A 17,592-nucleotide genomic window follows, 5' to 3' on the forward strand; every position below is an offset into this window, starting at 1 on the left:
GAGGGGTGGCTTCATAGCAACTTCGACAGAACATCTAACAGGGACAGTGAAATGGCTATTTGATGAAGAAATTAATTTGAGGAGCGAGTGAGAGAGAGAGACTGTGTAAAGCTGCACCTTTGCCCACAAAATATACAGTCAATTCACTTTACATTATATTCTATGAGGGGCTTTGAGATGTCTTGAAAACGTGATATATAAAATGCAAGGATTATGAGGATTATTATTCACACAGACAGTGGCAGTCCTGAACCAGGGCAGGTTTTACTGAGCTGGGACTTGTACACTGGGGCTTTACACTAAATTTGTACACTGGATATGTCTAAAACACCCTGATTGCTGGCTTTTTTTTATTTTCTTAAAAAATCCTAGCAATGTACATCATGAGAAAGGAATATTGTGGTCCATCTATGGATTCTAAATTTTTAAAAAGGGTCCGACAAAAAAATCCTGCCTCTCCCTTTCTGTCAGAAGGTTGCCTAGGCTAACACTCCAGGGTGTCACATCTCACCCATTAACTACTAAGTGCAGCCACCTCCATATAACCTCTCACTCAATAAAATCAGCACTATGGCACATACTCAGAAGAGCATTTTTACAGCACATCAAAATATCTCAAACCTGTTTTACAGTAATTACTCTCAACTGAAGTAACCATTCTTTTGTAGATGTAAGAAGCAGTAGACTACAAATAGCCATGAAGTGAATGATCGATTGATCTTAAGGATTATTGACGAGGAAAGGTAGAAAAACTCACTTTTCTTTCTAGCAGTTTCATGGGGTATTTAACATCCCCCTGAACTGGGTTACAAGGGAAGATTCAGTCAGGGCTTCCACTCCTAATTCCTGCCTAGACGCCTGCAGGGAGACTGCATAGAATGTCACAGGACACAAACGGCTATTTGACTCATCAAACCTTTACTGGTGATTTTCTTCACACGTCATCTAATCTACTTCTGCCTACTCACTTTTAATATTGCTCTTTGATATTTTGATTTTTCTGTATAATTTTAGCTGTTACAATTTCGTCTCTCCTCCCCCCCCCCCACCCCACCCCATTCTGAGCGTTGTTTCTGATGCCTTTAGGGTAAATAAAAATAATCTTAAAAAAGCATCATAAAAATACCTATAAATACTTCAAACGTATAATTTTAATCCAACATTAAATTTAAAACTATAATACACATTACACCCTACAATAGTCTAAAAGTTCAAATCTCTCCTATATCTGAGGCACCGTCAGCAAAACAGACTGAGCAATGAAGCAGCAGTGAGGGACCAGGAGCAGAAACTCCAACTCTGATCTAACGTGGGGTGGGGGGGGGGAAGAGAGAGAGAGAGAAAGAAAGAGAGAAAAGAGGGGAAACAATGAGGTTCCATTCTTACCTGATTACTGCCTAATCGCCTACAATACAACAGCACTCAAGTCAGTCACCCCACACACAGAGCTGCTCCAGCCTAAAGGCCAGCAAGAAACCAGGAACAATTTAAAAGGTAGAACAGGATCATTGGCTGAGAACGCTGCCGGGTTAACCCCTCAACTCCTGGAGTGAGGATTCGTGGGTTTAACTACTTAGTTCCCAGAACGGGCAGATACTCTCCTGGGTGATCCACTCGACTCCGGAGCAAGCACTTTCTCCTGCGTTAACTCCTCAACAACCTGAATAGGTGGGTCCTCCACTGGATTAACCCTAGATTACTTTTCCCCGAATCTAGCCTCCTTGACTTTCAAATAATAAGTCACTTGGCCCCAGGTTGGGCATCAAGCTATTTCATAAAATATTCCAAACATGTTCCACCCTTCCAGGTAATCTTACTGTTCATTCTCCTCTGTATGAAGAAATACATCTTGTTGTCTGCCCTGAACTCGTCCTTTGCGTGCCTGAACCTGTTCCTCTTGCAATGTTGCCTCGGTGTATCTGAAGGCTTTGTTCTGGGTTTGCTTTCTTAATCCCATTTAGCGTCTTGCATGCCTCTATAAGCACGTGGTAAAGTTTCAAACATTTCGCAGGTAATTCCTATCAAATAGAACGACTTTTTCTAAGCAAGGACCAGCAGCTATTCACTCAGAGGGAACTTTACTTTGTTAACCCATGGTATACCTGGGAGTGCTGTATGGGACAGTCTTTAGGGACATTACTCTGTTATACCTTATTCATTCAACACTACAATATTGGGAATCAGTCCTGGATGTGACATTAAGTTACCAATATTGTAAAGTATTGGATTTGCACAAAAAAATTGATGCTGAGTTAAGAAACATAGCCAGGAAGAGGATGAAAGAAGCTCTAATAACTCATTTTAATTTGTTTACTCTACATCTAGATCAATTGGACAAAGTAAGACAACACATCATCTTACAGTACTCCATTTCACAGCGCTGCATTAATCCACTGTAGGAATGCAGTCGTGGTCAGCAGCCCTTGGAATTAGAGACACGGAATTGATATTCTAATATTTCTTCAACACTCACCTAGCTCAAACATAAATATGTAAAAAAAAGGCTAATGCATTCAGCATCATTCTGGTCTGTCAAGGTCTACAGGCGCTGCAATAGATCAGCACTAATATACTTGTAAAGTAAATATGTGCAACGGATCAAACTGCCTACAAATCATCCCAGCCCGGCAAAGAACCTCACTAGCGTTCAATATCCAGATGAATCTTCATCTCATTATCTAGGAGCTACTAATAGGTACGAAATTCCACTAAATCACACGCAGATTCCTGCCGTTGATCAAGAAGAAATTCAACTAATAAAAAGTAATGTTGTCTCTATAAATACAACATTCCCAAATGCTGATTCTTGTGAGTTTCTTCCCCATAAACTAGCAGAATCCAAAGGCAGCCATCAAATAAAAGACAAGTGCTGAGAGGGTGCAACATAGGTTCATGCGAATGGCACCAGGGTAAAGAGTTATGATTGGCTTAAGATGCATTTTATAGAGATTTTCAAAATGAATTTGTTTTGGTCAGCCCATGTCTGACATGTGGAAATTCATCACTAAGCTTATGAGTTTACAAACCAGACAGAGTGCCACAATATGTATATCACCTCCACATATAAATTTCCCCATCTCTGAACAGAATGGCCACTCTCTCCCTGGATATTGCTTACCTAATTCCTGAGAGTATTCAGCAACGGTTGGGGTCCCAAGCCTTGGCTCCTGCCAGAGTGCACTTTGGGGGTACTGCTGAACTTAAACCAGCTAAAACCAAATAGCGTGCCATTGAGAGCACTGTCTGGCAAGCTTTCCACTACTTGTTAGGAATACCCTATACAGCAGGACTTGCAGGATTAGAGGGAGCTGTGTGGGAAGGATTGCTGCTCCCAGTGATTGGTCTGCCTCTCAAAGTCTTGCTGAGAGCCCAGCTGGCTGGTCTGTCATTAGCAGTGTCCTAGAGCAGGGATGGCTAACTTGTAGCCTGCGTTCCGCATTACTAATGTGTAGTCATGCGGTTAGCAAGTTGGCCATCCCTGTCCTAAAGTGTTATGAACCAACCTGATTCAGGACTACCAAGACTGCCACAAAGGAGCGACTTGAATCAAGGCACTCCACTGCTAAACATGTCTCCTTGGAGCCAACTTAGCCTTCCTTACCCTCAGGAGAATAGTAAAATGTTGAAAGGTTTTCAGAAGATACCAGATACCAATTTCCGCTGCTAGTTGAATCAAATTGGCTGCTGCATTTGCCTACAAAACAGTTACTCCACTTTACAGTGCATCCTCTGAAGCGCTTTGGGACGTCCTCCCAACGTGAAAGGCTCTATACTAAATGTAATGATTATTATTAGAAAATTGAAAGCTTTTGCACAAACAGCTATTGAAGTAAAGAATAACAATTAAAACTAAAATGCTGCAAGGAAGAACAAGGAATTGTGATTAGAGTAGCTCAGCAAAAGAGTCCAGGCTCAATGGGTCAAATGGTCTCTTTCTGTGCTGCAATTTTTATAATTCTGTTCTATGATCATGGGCATTTTCTGAGTCAAGGGGAAAGGATTTTCCTCCTGAACAAATGGGAATGAAGAATGACCCAAAGCAGTGCAGTGTGGAGCCTGGCTGGGGTCACTGGTCCAACTGAGTCCGACCTGCGGTTATCATTTACGAGACAACGTCATACAAAGGTCCAATTAACCAATTGTCGAGTCATTTCATATCTATTGCAGCAGCAGATTCTGAAACAAGTGCGTTGTGCCAGCTTTTATTTTGCCCAGAGGCAGACAAAGAGCAGAAAGAATGGAGCTGGGGACTGGAGAAGCCAGGCTGTAACTGCACACAAAGAGGACAGTGTGTCTGCCTAAAGTCCTGGGAAATTAAAAGGGAGCCAAAGAACAGTATAAGTTACTGGTACTAATTTCCTTTGAAATGAGCCATTTGTGTGCACTGCTGCAAGATGTGGTGCTGCACCGCAACATGCAATGTGACAGAACGAATGGGAGGTTCATGTGCGTCTTACAGTAACAATTATACACTGGCATGTTTTAGCTGGCCTGAAAACCAGCTGCATTTTAAAAGGCTTGTGATGAGTTAGCCAATTTCAGCCGGCTTACTGGTGATACTCCCCAGCTCCCTAGCAGTGACCCTGACTGCTACAAAAGGTTGCGATCAGAGACCTGAAATTTCTCATGTTCTTACCTTCAAGAACATTGCTTCACAATTTATCGTGCAGAACTGTGTCAGTCTGGCTCAGTTGGCAGCACTCTATTTGAAATAGCGAAAGTGCGCGGTTGGAAGGGATTCCTCTTTCACATCCAACTCAACCACAAGATAGACAAGACGCTAATTAATAACTAATAATAATTATCAGCATTGAGTCACCTCCCTTCACTTAGTGTTGCTTTCAAACACAAGATAAATGTGTAATATGCTTCAGAGACGAGGTTTGCTTGCATCTTCCAGCCAACAAACGAAGCCTGCAGTCTCCCATTAGTGGAGTGGGTGGTCAATGCACTGAAGAGCAGCAGGAAGTTGTGTATCGGAGAGAGCACGACCATCTCTCTGGTGCAACGACATTGTGAAGCATGCTGCATCAGCATCAACATCAATAAACAACGAGGAGCTGACGCTGTCTGCAGACTGACCAATTCAGCAGCTGGGGCTGGGAGAGCAAAGAAAGAACAGGAAACAATCCCAGCCGTCGTCCTACAACACGCTTCTGACTCGTCCTGGCTTAATTTTCAGCTTGCAAGAACATCTTTGTATTTTATACACAGTCAGTCAAGAGTGGACACAGCCCCTTCCACTCTGCGCCCAGTATTGATCTTGCTGATCAGTTGTTCGCTATCAGGATGGGAAGGGGAGGTTTCGAGGAGAACTCTGAGTGACCAAGTTCACGAGAGATTCAGATGACGAAGGCTTTCAATCCATTTGATCTCATTAATCCGGTTCCCAGAAACAGCATCAAGCCGGTTCTTAAAAGAGTCCTGGTCGCTACCACCCTTCTTGGTAACCTATTCCAGCTGTTGATAAATGGAAGTTGTTATTCCCTCTGAGATGTCTGAGGCTGAAGGTTTATAATATATAATAATCCTTGCTATTGACTTAGCACCTTATCACACTGTTGAGACTTCTTAAAGCATTTCACACGATTTTATTGTAAAGCGCAGTGACAGTACGTGGCTGCCAACCTGCGTACAACAATGTGCTCCAACCAACCATGAAATGAATAGCCAATTTTATCTTGGATATTGTTAGCCAAGAGAAACTCCCCTCTCTTTTCAAATAGTGCCATGGGATCTTTAACGTCCAGCTGAACAAGGAAAGGGAACCTCAGTTTTAACATCTCATCTGAAGGACATCACATCCGACAATGTAGCGTACACCCAGCACTGCAACGGAAGATCAGCCCAGACCATGAGTTCAAAATCTTGACGTGGGGTTTAAACCCACCACCTTCTAACACAGCGGCAAGAGTGCTCCCGACTGAACCAGGTCGATACCTGTCGAAATGGACTTGCACTACGCTGTCTCAGACAAACAGTGTTCCAAGGCGAGCACCCAAAACCATCCTTTCCTGCATTCCCCCTCACTACGGATGCTCGCATCGCGATCACAGCATGGACACTGTGGAATTAAGCCATTCGATAGCTTCACTCCCTGATCCTCAGACATGCAGACAATTGCCGCAGATGGGCAGAGGAAGCTTCAGAGTAGCACGCTAACATACAGCGACACTCCCACCCTGAAGCTACTTGCGTCCTTTACATTCCTGTCAGATAGTCAAAATGAGTTTAAAATGCTCTAGCGATGGGTACACGCAACACCTGGAGCAACACGAGGACATACGGGTCAGAAGGTGAAGTTTGAATCCTGATCTGTGCCAGTTTAGCTGATGGGCAGTTGGGACTACAATAAGAAATGTTTTGCATTTTTATAGTGCTTCATCGTGTTGAAAACTCAAAATACTTTAAAATTATTGTCAAATGTAGCACCTGTTTTTAACAGGCAAAGTGTATCAGCCATTTTGCAAATAGCCATGAGGCAAATGATCAGTTAATTCAGAAGATTCTTAACCAGAAATCTTGGAGAAATTCCTCTCAGCTTGTTTTGAGACAACTTTATGAGATTTTTAACCACCACTTGAAGAACAGGAGCAGGCTTTCAGTCTAACATTTCACTTGACAGTATTGCACTGAAACGACAACAAATTATATTTGTATAGCGCCTTTCACATCGGGAGGATGCCCCAAGACCCTTAGCAGCCAGGGATTTGGACCCGAGCAGGGTTTTGAGATCAGGAGCGGTGAAGGGCAGGGAGAGTAGGGGTAGGAGGGTGGCCGAAGGCACAGTTGAAGAGGAGAGTGAGAAGTGCTTTGAAGGAGGCAAGAGAGGGCACGAGGTGAAGGGACTGTGGGATGGAGTTCCAAAGGAACAGAGACCTGAAGGCCTGACCGTCGATGGATGGGGCGGGCCAGGCTGGTGACATCAGCCTACATTGTGAGCTCAAATCCAAACATGAAGGCTTGAACCTACAACTTTCCATCTCAAGAGATAAAAGTGCTACCAACTTCAGAAGTTAGGGTTCAAGTGCCAGGTATTCATATTGCAAAGTGCTTGCGTAGATGTCGGCTGACGACAGGGTCTGGCTCGGCTGTGTCACAGCTTACAGTTAAATTCTCACTGCCCGGGCTCACACCTGAAGAATGGCCACTCAGGTGAGGCACCAGAGGGCACTTTGTGCGCATAGAACTGCACCTGGCATCAGTCAGTGTCTTCAGTGGAGGAAAGGAGTGAATTGGTCAAAGGCCAAAAAAAAGTTTCATATCCATTTCCACCTGCCCTTTACTATTCTGTCTCACTTAAACAACCACTCCCAAAGGGATTACAGTATGTCCACAACAACTTGCATTTATATAGCCCTCTTCACAAGGGGTAGCGGCTTGGAAGAGCTGGGTCTACTGTCCGCATGTCACAGTTTGATCCCAACGTAATAAATTCTACCCACAATTTACAAAGTTGCTTCAATTGAAAAAAAGAGGATAGGAAAGGACTACAACCGCTCATCTTCTGCTTCAAAGCATTCGTGACTCCAATACTTACTCACAGCTCAAATTCACAATGAAAATACAAAGCACCCAAACCGCTCTGCCTGGAGCAATTGTGAACAGTGCCTCGCGTGTCCAGAACAACAGCCGTAGCTAATGCATGATGCACAATGAAACAACCTACCCACTCACCAGCAGAGATCCTTCCCATCTTCTCTCCCCATTAGCATTTCCAGAAGTGAGTGAAATCAAAGCGGGAAACTGCATTTCGGTCTGTTGGTCTGATTTCCCACTGGTCACAGGCTATCCATAAACAGAACGTGTATTTACTTCAAAAATGCTTCGCGAGTAATTATGTTCATGTATGTTTGTCGGCAAACAACAGTCAAATTAAGTACAGCATGGTCCCACATAAAAACCATGTGACGAATGCCCATGTGTCACTTGGACTAGATATTGGGCAGAGCATGCAGCACTTGTGGAGATGTCCCCAAGTCAAGGAAACTGCCCCCAACGCAAGCCAGTGAAGAAGGATAACCGAAAAGTGTCCAAAATAAAACAAATTCACTTTCGAGTATAGACTTGAAAACAAAGGAAATCAGGAGCTGCCACACCGGAGTAAAAATTGTAATGTGTGTTGAATCTCAGTAAAAACCTGACCTGGACATGTAAGATCTAGACAGAGACATGTATCCAGAAAAGGGAATGTTTCACACAAAACGAGGAACGCAAGGAACATGAAATACAATAGTAACCTATCCATCTCATCGCCCATCCTACTGTGAAGCAGTTCATTATCAGACTTAATTGCTTTCTGGAACCATAATGGGATCTTGAAATGGATTGTAACCCTGTAAATTTATAAGCTGCTAAATATTTTTTTGTTCAATGGATTTAATGGTGCTGAACTAAATGGTGTTTAATACAGAGGTCCTGTTGAATGTTAATGTTAATGTCAAGCGACAGACAGTGCGCCCCTATTGACATCTTCATTGTGCCAGTGATGCTATTTATCAGATCTTATTGCAGTATTCACGCATGAACACTGTGATAAATACAATTGTATTACAGCTCTCACGTAGAAGCAGCCCATAGTTTTTAACACCGCTGACAGTAACGGGTTATAGACTGATAACAGTCAGCTAGGGTACTGAAATAGAATCTCCCTTCCCCATCCTAAACTAGCAATATTAAGGGCAACGAGGATGATCCCCAGTGTTAGAGGGTTGAGCTACGAGAAATAATATGACTTGCTGCTGGGGTCTTGGTTAATAATTGGTTATTGACTTTGTTGCAGTTTTGGGGACCTTAGGCTGTTGCATTTGACTACAAATAGACAATCATTACAGTCTCAAAAATTGTCTGAAGTGCTTGAAGATATTTCAATATTATAGTTACTATATCAAATGAAAGAATTACCATTACATGTAGAGCTCTTCAACCTTGGAAAGAGAGACTGCTCTGAAGGGACTTTATTATTAAGATGGGATTGAAATAGCAATCAAAAGCTGGAATGAGAGGTTGAAAACCATGTTCAAGAAATAGCTTGATGCTATAATGCTAAGTTCGTATGGTTTGTATTATGGAAGTATGAGATCAGATAGCCTTCTACATCTATAGGTGCTTTGAAAACTGGAGAACGAACATTGTGCGTCGTGTTCAGATGGTTAGGTACATTAAACCGCAACTGGAGAGACAAACAAGTATCCACGTTCCAATCTAGCAGATGATCCAGTTTCATAGCACATTGCTCCTTGTGCACGTTTCATCCAAAGTTCTATGGTAAATTTCATTAACGCAAAACTCTGGCACACAAGGAAATTCTCTGGGCAGCTGTCAGCAGCAATAAAGCACACTGAAGCCTAACGAAAGATGGCCTGGGCAGCTCTTGGCGCCCTTTTGTGTTTCGGCTTCCCAAAGAATCAACATTTCGGTGCTTTGCAGTTTGCCTGTAGAACACCGGGACGTATTTTCCCCCAGCAATTATGCTCTCAAGCTCATCAAATTTTTCTGAGTGTTTGTGTAGGAGTACTTCATCCCTCCATGACTGGTCCTGCTATTTTTCCTCAATCTGACTAATCTTATTCTTCCCTTTTTGGCGCGTTATATCCTGCTCCCCTGACTCAGACATCATGAAAGGCACCTCACAGATGTTTAGAAGATACTAAAAGGGGAAGAAAGTAATCAGCAATTGGAACGGGTTACCAGGAAGGGAATAAGAAGCAATATATGAATGAACGAGCAGGGAGCAGGGCTGTAATACAGCCTGTTAGTTCCTGTCAAATATTTCCAAATTTCAGCCTAAATAACCGCTTTTAACAGTTTGCTGCTCATTAGCTTTTATTAAATATACGTCTTCAACCAAAAATAAAAACCTGCTGCAACAGGAGAGTTCCCAAGTTCATTAGCTGTGCAATTACACCGCCAACAGCAGAAGGCAATAATGTTCCATGCCTTTGGAAGCCGATAATCATCTACTCAGCAGCTTCAGAAAATACATAGTCCTACTGTTCATGCAAAGGGCGGATAGATAGCAGTCAGCAAGAGTAGGAGGCTTTCCGTTCATCAGCAAGCACTTCTCTCTACACTTGAACCCCAGATCTTGGAGCACAATGTTACAACACTCATCATCTAAGATAACACTCATACAATGCCAAACACATGAGATCAGATACCAGGGGAGTGAAGCAACCAAGGCATGGGCTGCGCAGTGAGGAAAGACATATTTTGAGACCACGCTGTGGCAATATAAAGACAGGGCATTCATGTCATCAAATCTCTACTCCTGTCTTTCGCTACATGAGCCACCAAACTGAATTCCACTCTGCTGTTCACTTCCTGTACCCTTGAACATTCCTCTTTCTCAAGTACCTATCCATAATTGTCTTTTAAAATAATTTGTGAATTCTACAATTTATGGAAGAGAATTCCACATTCTAATCTCTGTGTAAAGATTTTTTTTAAAAAAAGCTTCCCATTTAATTCTCTTTGCGATTACCTCATAACTATGCCCTTGTCACTGATGGGTTGAAATGATTTGGATCATTAAGTTTAAGAAACTGTAGGACGGATGTACACTAACTCCCCTATTATCTCTCAATCTCAGGTATTTCACAGCATCTAATAAAACATGATGGCTCCTTGTTACTGTTGTACAAGCAGCCGTGAACACTGCATGAGAAGGTCTTGAATGACTCCAAACTGCTTTATGAGAGGCTTTAGTAATACAACAATTCAGCTTGAAATACAGAGCACAGCTTAATATTTGAGATCTCTCAGAGGAACTAAGTCCCAGTAACAAAGTCAACGCCACATACTCCTTGGGACGTCCTCCAGATGTGAAAGGCGTTATACAAATGTCATTTTGCTGTTGTTGTACTCACTCTATTTCAAACACGTGTTTCCTCAAAACAAAGTCCTCACCTGAATGAGCACCAAACACCTCCATGCAGGTGGTGGTGGTGGTGGGCGGGGTGGTAGAAACAGACCACGAGCCGCTGCGGGGCTGCAGTCACGAAAGCTCTTTGCCTTTCACTCCTAGCTGCTTGCAAGGGTGGCACACGGCCACATGCCTTTGTGCAAAACAAGGATCAGCTGGAGGGAACTCTTCAAACCAGAGGCACTGCTGTCACATCCAGTGACTGCTGAAAGAGAACAAGCACGCAGGAATAGACACCAAACACAGACATCAGTGAGGCTCACAGTCAGCTCCATAGAGCAATCGGCTGCAAGCCTGACTCCTAGCCCTTGAACATCACCATTCCGCCAATCATGTTTGTGGCAAGTCTCTGTTTTTCAGTTTTTATTACTCCCACTTTCTAGCTCTTTCCCTGTAATCCCTCAAAAGTTTTTATACCTCAGATGCTTATCCAGTTCCCTTTTGAATGATTCTAATGATCTCACCTCAATAGCTGTTTGTGATAATGATTCCAAACGCTAAAACCCTCTAACCGATATAAAAAGCTGGATTTTTAACCGATTGTTCCATGTCCCCTGGCTGTAACGTTCCTGAGAGGGTGAGTAGGCTCAGCCCAGCTCCTTATGGCCCTCAGCTGTCCACAGTTTCTTGCACAATGACACCAAGTTGCCAGCTACAGTTGGAATGTGGAGAGGTTGGTTACTGTTTTTTGCTGAAGCAGAGGAGAGTCTCTCCAATTACCGTACCATCTCCAACTTCCTTTTCCAAGGTCCTGGAACTAATCATTGCTTCCCAGCTTCGCTCCTTCCTCTTCCGCCATTCCCTTTATGAGCTCCTCCAATCTGATTCCTATGCTGCTCACAGCACAGAAACAGCCTTGGTCAAAGTAATAAATAACATTCTGTCCATCTGTGACCAGGGCTCCCTCTGTCTTCTTGTCCTCCTTGACTTCTCTGCTGCCTTTGACACTGTTGACCACTCTATCCTTCTCCACCGCCTCTCCTCTCATCCCAACCTTCATGGTTCTGTCCTTGACTGTTTCAGATCCTATCTTTCACCCCGTCTCCATTTTGTCTCCACAAATGGCTTTTTCTCAAGCCCCCACATTGCAGTGGAGCAGTGTTGCTCTCCTATTCAATATGTACATGCTCCCTCTTGGTGGCATCATCCCCAGACATGGGGTTAACTTCCACAAGTATGCGGATGACACCCAACTCTATGTCTCTGCTTTCACCGTCAACTCCAAGACCACTGGTGTCCTGACGGAATGTCTATCAGACATCAAGTCCTGGATGAGAGCTAACTTTCTCTAATTGAACATCAACAAAACCGAGGCCCTCCTGATTGGCTCCCATCAGCGCCTCCACATCTCAGGCACTGACAGCATCACCATCCATGGATGCACACTCCACCTCACTGAGCCAGTCCGGAACCTTGGCATCTTGTTTGACCCACAATTGTCCTTTCTACCCCACATCCGTGCCATGACCTGCTCTGCCTTACCCCACATCCGGAACATCGCTCGCCTCTGCCTCTCCCCTCAGGTTGCCGAAACCCTCATCCACTCATTTATTACATCTAGGCTCCACTATGCCAACTCCATGCTTGTCAGCCTTCCCAACTCTTCCCTCCACAAGCTGCCAATCATCCAGAACTCTGCAGCTCTTGTCCTCTCCTGCACCAGGCTCTGTGACCCTAGCATAGCCACCCTCGCTTGCTGCAATGCCTCCCCAAACCCCAGAGGATAGAGTTCAAAATCCTCGTCCTCACCTTCAAAGCCCTCGATGACCTTGCTCCTTCCTACCTCTGTGACCTGCTAACGTCGTATCAACCTGTCCATTCCATCCGCTCAGCAAGCTCAGGCCTGCGCCACATCCTCTGACTAGCCCGCACCACCCCATCAAGGAATCGTAAAGGATTAAAAATAATAAACTCTTTTTTTTAAAAAAAGAAAATTTGCATTTTTATTGCTTAGTTTCCAAACTTCTGAACACACTCTGCAGTAATTGCTGAATCTGATTTTTCTGGAAGACAAACATGGCAGTTATTTTGCTCACACCAGTGTCTGATAGACAGTCATAAAATGAATGACCAATTTATCTGGAGGATTGTTGATGAGGACACAGAGAATCCTCCCTTTTCTTTGAATAATGTCATGAGATATTTAATGCGCACCTGAACAGGCAGACATGACCTTGGTTTAATATCTCATCTGAGGAATGTCATCTCTGACAATAATAATAATAATCCTTGCATTTGATATAGCGCTTTTCACGTCGGGAGAACGTCCCAAAACGTTTCACAGAATATACTGTAAAGTGAATTGACTGTATATTTGTAGGCGAACACGGCAGCCAATTGCGCACAGCAATGTCCCACAAACAGTCATGGATTGAAAGTGACCAATTTTTTATTATTGTTTTTTTTTGGAGGGATTATTATATGGTGTGTGGTGTAAGGAAACTTGCCCAAGGTTTCGCCCTCTGCCTGGAATTGAACTCAGGTCTCTCGCTTGCAAAGCGAGTGCTCTAACCACTGAGCTACAGGACTCCACTAATGCAGCACCCCTCCCTCCAGGACGAGTATCAACTTAGACTGTGAGCTCAAGTTCCAAGGTAGGGTTTGAACTCAAACCATTCTGACCCAAAGGCAAGAGTGCTACTAGCTGAGCTGAACTGACAAAGACAGGTTAGCAGGTGGATCTGCATCATCTTGGTGTCTGGCACTCTTGTGTCTAACTGGGAAGATTTATTGCTGTAAGTGCTGTTGCAGTTGAGTGTTGAGGCACAGGGTACAGATGTTGAGAACACAATGCATTGCCATAAAAATAGCATCTCCTGATCAGAACCACCCTCACCTAGTCTTTATATTTTTCAATATATTCCAATGTCTAAGCAATAATAAAATCTCCATGCACAGTAGAAGCAGAAAACAGAGGGCAGTCCGAGGTTACAGAATACTCGCTGACACAGCAACTTCCAAAAAAAGGAACTCATCTCCTGCTTCAGAGCCTCGCTGATGGACTGCGCTGTGCAAACACATTCAACAGGGCTCTTCCTGGAAATTACTGATCAATTCATTAGTCGCTCACTGTAAGCCTGAGGGTGTAGGATAGAGAGGGCAAGCGCAAAACCTGCCTCCATTGTACAGCCTTTCCTTTTGCCCATTTCTTGTCCTCTACCAAAATACTGTCCGATATAAAAATTTTAGCAGGAACAAAAAGTTGATTTGGAGATAGCAAAATTTAGCTATAAAATCTATCAATTGCCATTTGCAACTGCTCATTAGTTCCTTCAATTTTATTTTGAATTTCAGAAATTAGACGTTCGGAAGGAACATTATCAAAAAGTAATTGCAAGCTCCTTCAACGGTTCAGTGCTGACATGAAGCAGCAGTGAGCCACATAGAATAGGACAACCCAGTGAATATTACAATGATTTGTGCTTAGGTATAGTATCTACATGCTCTGCAAGAGATTCAGCAGAGAGAGACAGAGAGGAATGAAGTGAAGAGGACAGGGCTAGTCATTTACCTACAAAAATAGTCACTATACTTTACAGCAAATCCTGTGAAGCCCTCTATCAAATGTAAGGATCGAAGGGGACAATTTTCACAGACTGTGCAGTTTCCAGAAAGCTAAGGGGTTAAACTGCATTTTCTTTTCTTCTGCCAAAGTTTCACACACCAGCAGCAAAGCTTCATCAGCACTAAGCTAATTGTCCCTTCCCCACTTATTGAGAAAGAGTCCTGAATTCAGCATTGTTGTGCCAGTATAGAAACGCGCGCGTGACAGTTACAGCCTCGAGCAAAATAAAAGCAGTCACATTTCAATCAAAGGCTTGTATGGCAAAGATATGTGTGTAATTGGAACCTACAAGATTCAATGCCAAAAGAAGTCAGAAAGTGTAGACAGGTTAACAACAGTAGATACAACAGAGGGGGAAACAAAGACTTTTCATTTCATACAATTTTATTATGTCATACATGACCTTGAGATACCCTGATGGCTTAGTTGGTATTGGCACTTTCCAGTGTGCAATTGACACACAGGACTCGAGATTTGATTCTCAGGCTGCATTGAATTAGTTTGAGTTGAGCTCAGCCAGGGCGGTATTTCAGAGTAAGGAATGGGAAATGTGACACAGAGTTCCCACTCCCAATGAAGAGAGTTATGCTGGAAAATGAATGGGAATGGTGAACAGACAATTATTAGTCACGCACATGCACGACTGCTTGAGTAAATGGCTGTCTACATAGCAAGACTTTGGTATCTGATACCTACTCAGCCAACAAAGCAATGGGCCTGGGCATAAACAAGAAACACAGAACCTAAACTGGTAACTGTGTGGCTAGCACCACCCTCATCATCACTAGGGTTCGAAAGAAGTGTTTCTGGAAAGCAATCAGAGGTGATAACGCTGCCTCATCACCTCCTCTTCAACCCAGAGAGGAGAGGCCAAGTGTAGCCCCAACTCCCGTCCTGAAATTCAAATCTGCACCCCTCCAGATTCTACCAAATGGTGTGCCTGGAGCACAAGTTTCTTGCAACCCCTCTGAGCAGCTGGTTTGCACGTACTAAAAAGTGTCCGATTTACCAGATTGTCACTTCCTGAGTGATACGCACGCAATGTACAGAAGGCTCCATGGATGTCACTTCGCAGAGTTTCTTGGCATTGCGGAAGTGATATCAGCAGTACCCTGAAAGTCGGCTATTTTTTCACACTTCTTTATAATGCACCCTCTGGACATTCATTCTCCCTCTCTCCAATTTTAAGACTACGTCCCATTGTTATGGATGAGTCCTCCACTATTTAGCTTGTCAATTCACACACACTTCTCTCTCTCACATACACTGCCAGTTCCTCTCCAATCTCACCCACGCAAATTCCTATTACATTGGATTGTAAGAAGTAAGCTGCCTCGCACGTAGGAAAGTCTGCCGAACTCAGGTTGAATGGTGTTTAGCCAACACCCAATTACAGTTTACAAATAATCAGTCTTGCGTCAATAGCTACTCCTCCAAATTAAAGCCAGAGTGATAGAGGCTCAGACTCCCTGGCACTCAGTTCCTGGAGCAACCCACAGCCAATTATACGGTAGGGGGAGCAAGAGACTGACGCACTCACATACATACCTGTGCACCCAGACAAACATGTATACAGAGACAGACAGAGAGGCATTCACCCACACCTTATCCACAATTATGCTCCAATCTAACTCACCCAGAAGTGCTGAAGCCAGGCAGACACGATCGTGCAGCTGTGAATCTCTCACTATTTTAAACAAAAGGACTGTACAATTTATTTTACAGCTGCAAGCAGCATAGTTCGAAAACTACAGAAGCAATCCGGAGCTTGAAAAATTAACTGTTATCTCACTCAGCAAGAGATGCAAAAGCATCTCAAAATTGGATCAAGAAAGCACAGGCAATTAAGCGGCATGTGTCAGAGTTCTCCTGGCCCAGAGCGGATCAGAAATTATGAAGCAGTGCTTTTCAACTTAAGGCCAAATTTTTTTAGGATGGTTTTACACTGTGTACAGCATCACAGGGACAGGGACACTTGTATTGCAGCACCGAGCACACTTGTATTGCAGCTACAAGAGAGCTGACCAGCTCAACACAACAATGTAGGCAGATGGACATTGTGCGTTACCACCCTATACTTGCAATCCTTTCAGAAACCCATTGCATGTCACTCAAATAGGACAAGTTTACTTTATAATGTGGAGCTGTCTCAATACACTGCTGGGATTGGACAATACTTACCACAGTATGCCCATGTTCAACGACAGCACCAAGGCAGCAACCAAGCTGTTGATTTGTACCAGATACTGCATACATTAGTGGTGCATACAGCAATCCTAAGCTACTAATCACCCTCAACTGTGAACGCAGGCTTGCAACTGCACTCTCTCATATGACTGCGCTTCTTTTGCCAAATGAAGACACACACGCTCACTCAGAGTGAGATAGATGAACAGATAGATGAACAGACAGACAGACAGACAGACAGATACGCAGTGTGTTGAGGAATCTCTAGGTTATAAATCATCCCATGCTGTTTTGAGGCAAGTGGCTTTTGGAACAAGGATTGCAAGCACTGAGAGACGCACGCAGACGTGGAGTCAAGTATAGTGACAGGATGGCAGTCAGCCACATGTGCGTGTGTGGCACACACATACAGAAGAAGCAAAGACAATGGTTCTGCAAACTTCAACACTAACACTGAAGCACTTTTAATTCTATTCAGGAGTTTTATTATTATTATTATGAGACCGCTTTCAGAAATCAGACTGCAATATATTCCTACTCGAACCACGCCTCCTCTAGCAACTAGCAAAAGAAACCCCCATCAGTCAATCTTACTGATTAAATTAAGGCACGATTAAAAGTAAGCTGCATCAAGTATTGCGAGAAAGGCTAGAAAATAGCACGACACGATCAGTCTGCTTGGTTAGATTTTTTTGATAAAAGAGAGGGAAGAGGGTGAGAAGGGAAGGGGATAAAGGTGCGCACAGACAGAATGAAAGAGGAAGTTGATTTAGGAAGGAGAGTGAGTGAGGAGAGTGGATGTGAACCCGCAAGGCGAATGAGAGTGGGAAAGAGATGGGAAGGGAAAGAGGGAGAAAGAGAATGAATGAGGGATGGATCTCGACACAGACTGATAGCAGCACAGATCCATGGTGTA

The 17,592-nt window shown here is 43.6% G+C and overlaps 1 protein-coding gene across 1 annotated transcript in view; it reads right to left on the minus strand.

Annotated features, from left to right (window-relative positions):
- The window catches only part of capn15 (calpain 15), a 64,610-nt gene that overhangs the window by 31,397 nt on the left and 15,621 nt on the right, over window positions 1–17,592 (minus strand). The window lies entirely within an intron of this gene.

This window comes from Callorhinchus milii, unplaced genomic scaffold, assembly GCF_018977255.1.
Source record: "Callorhinchus milii isolate IMCB2004 unplaced genomic scaffold, IMCB_Cmil_1.0 Scaffold16, whole genome shotgun sequence".
Taxonomy (NCBI): domain Eukaryota; kingdom Metazoa; phylum Chordata; class Chondrichthyes; order Chimaeriformes; family Callorhinchidae; genus Callorhinchus; species Callorhinchus milii.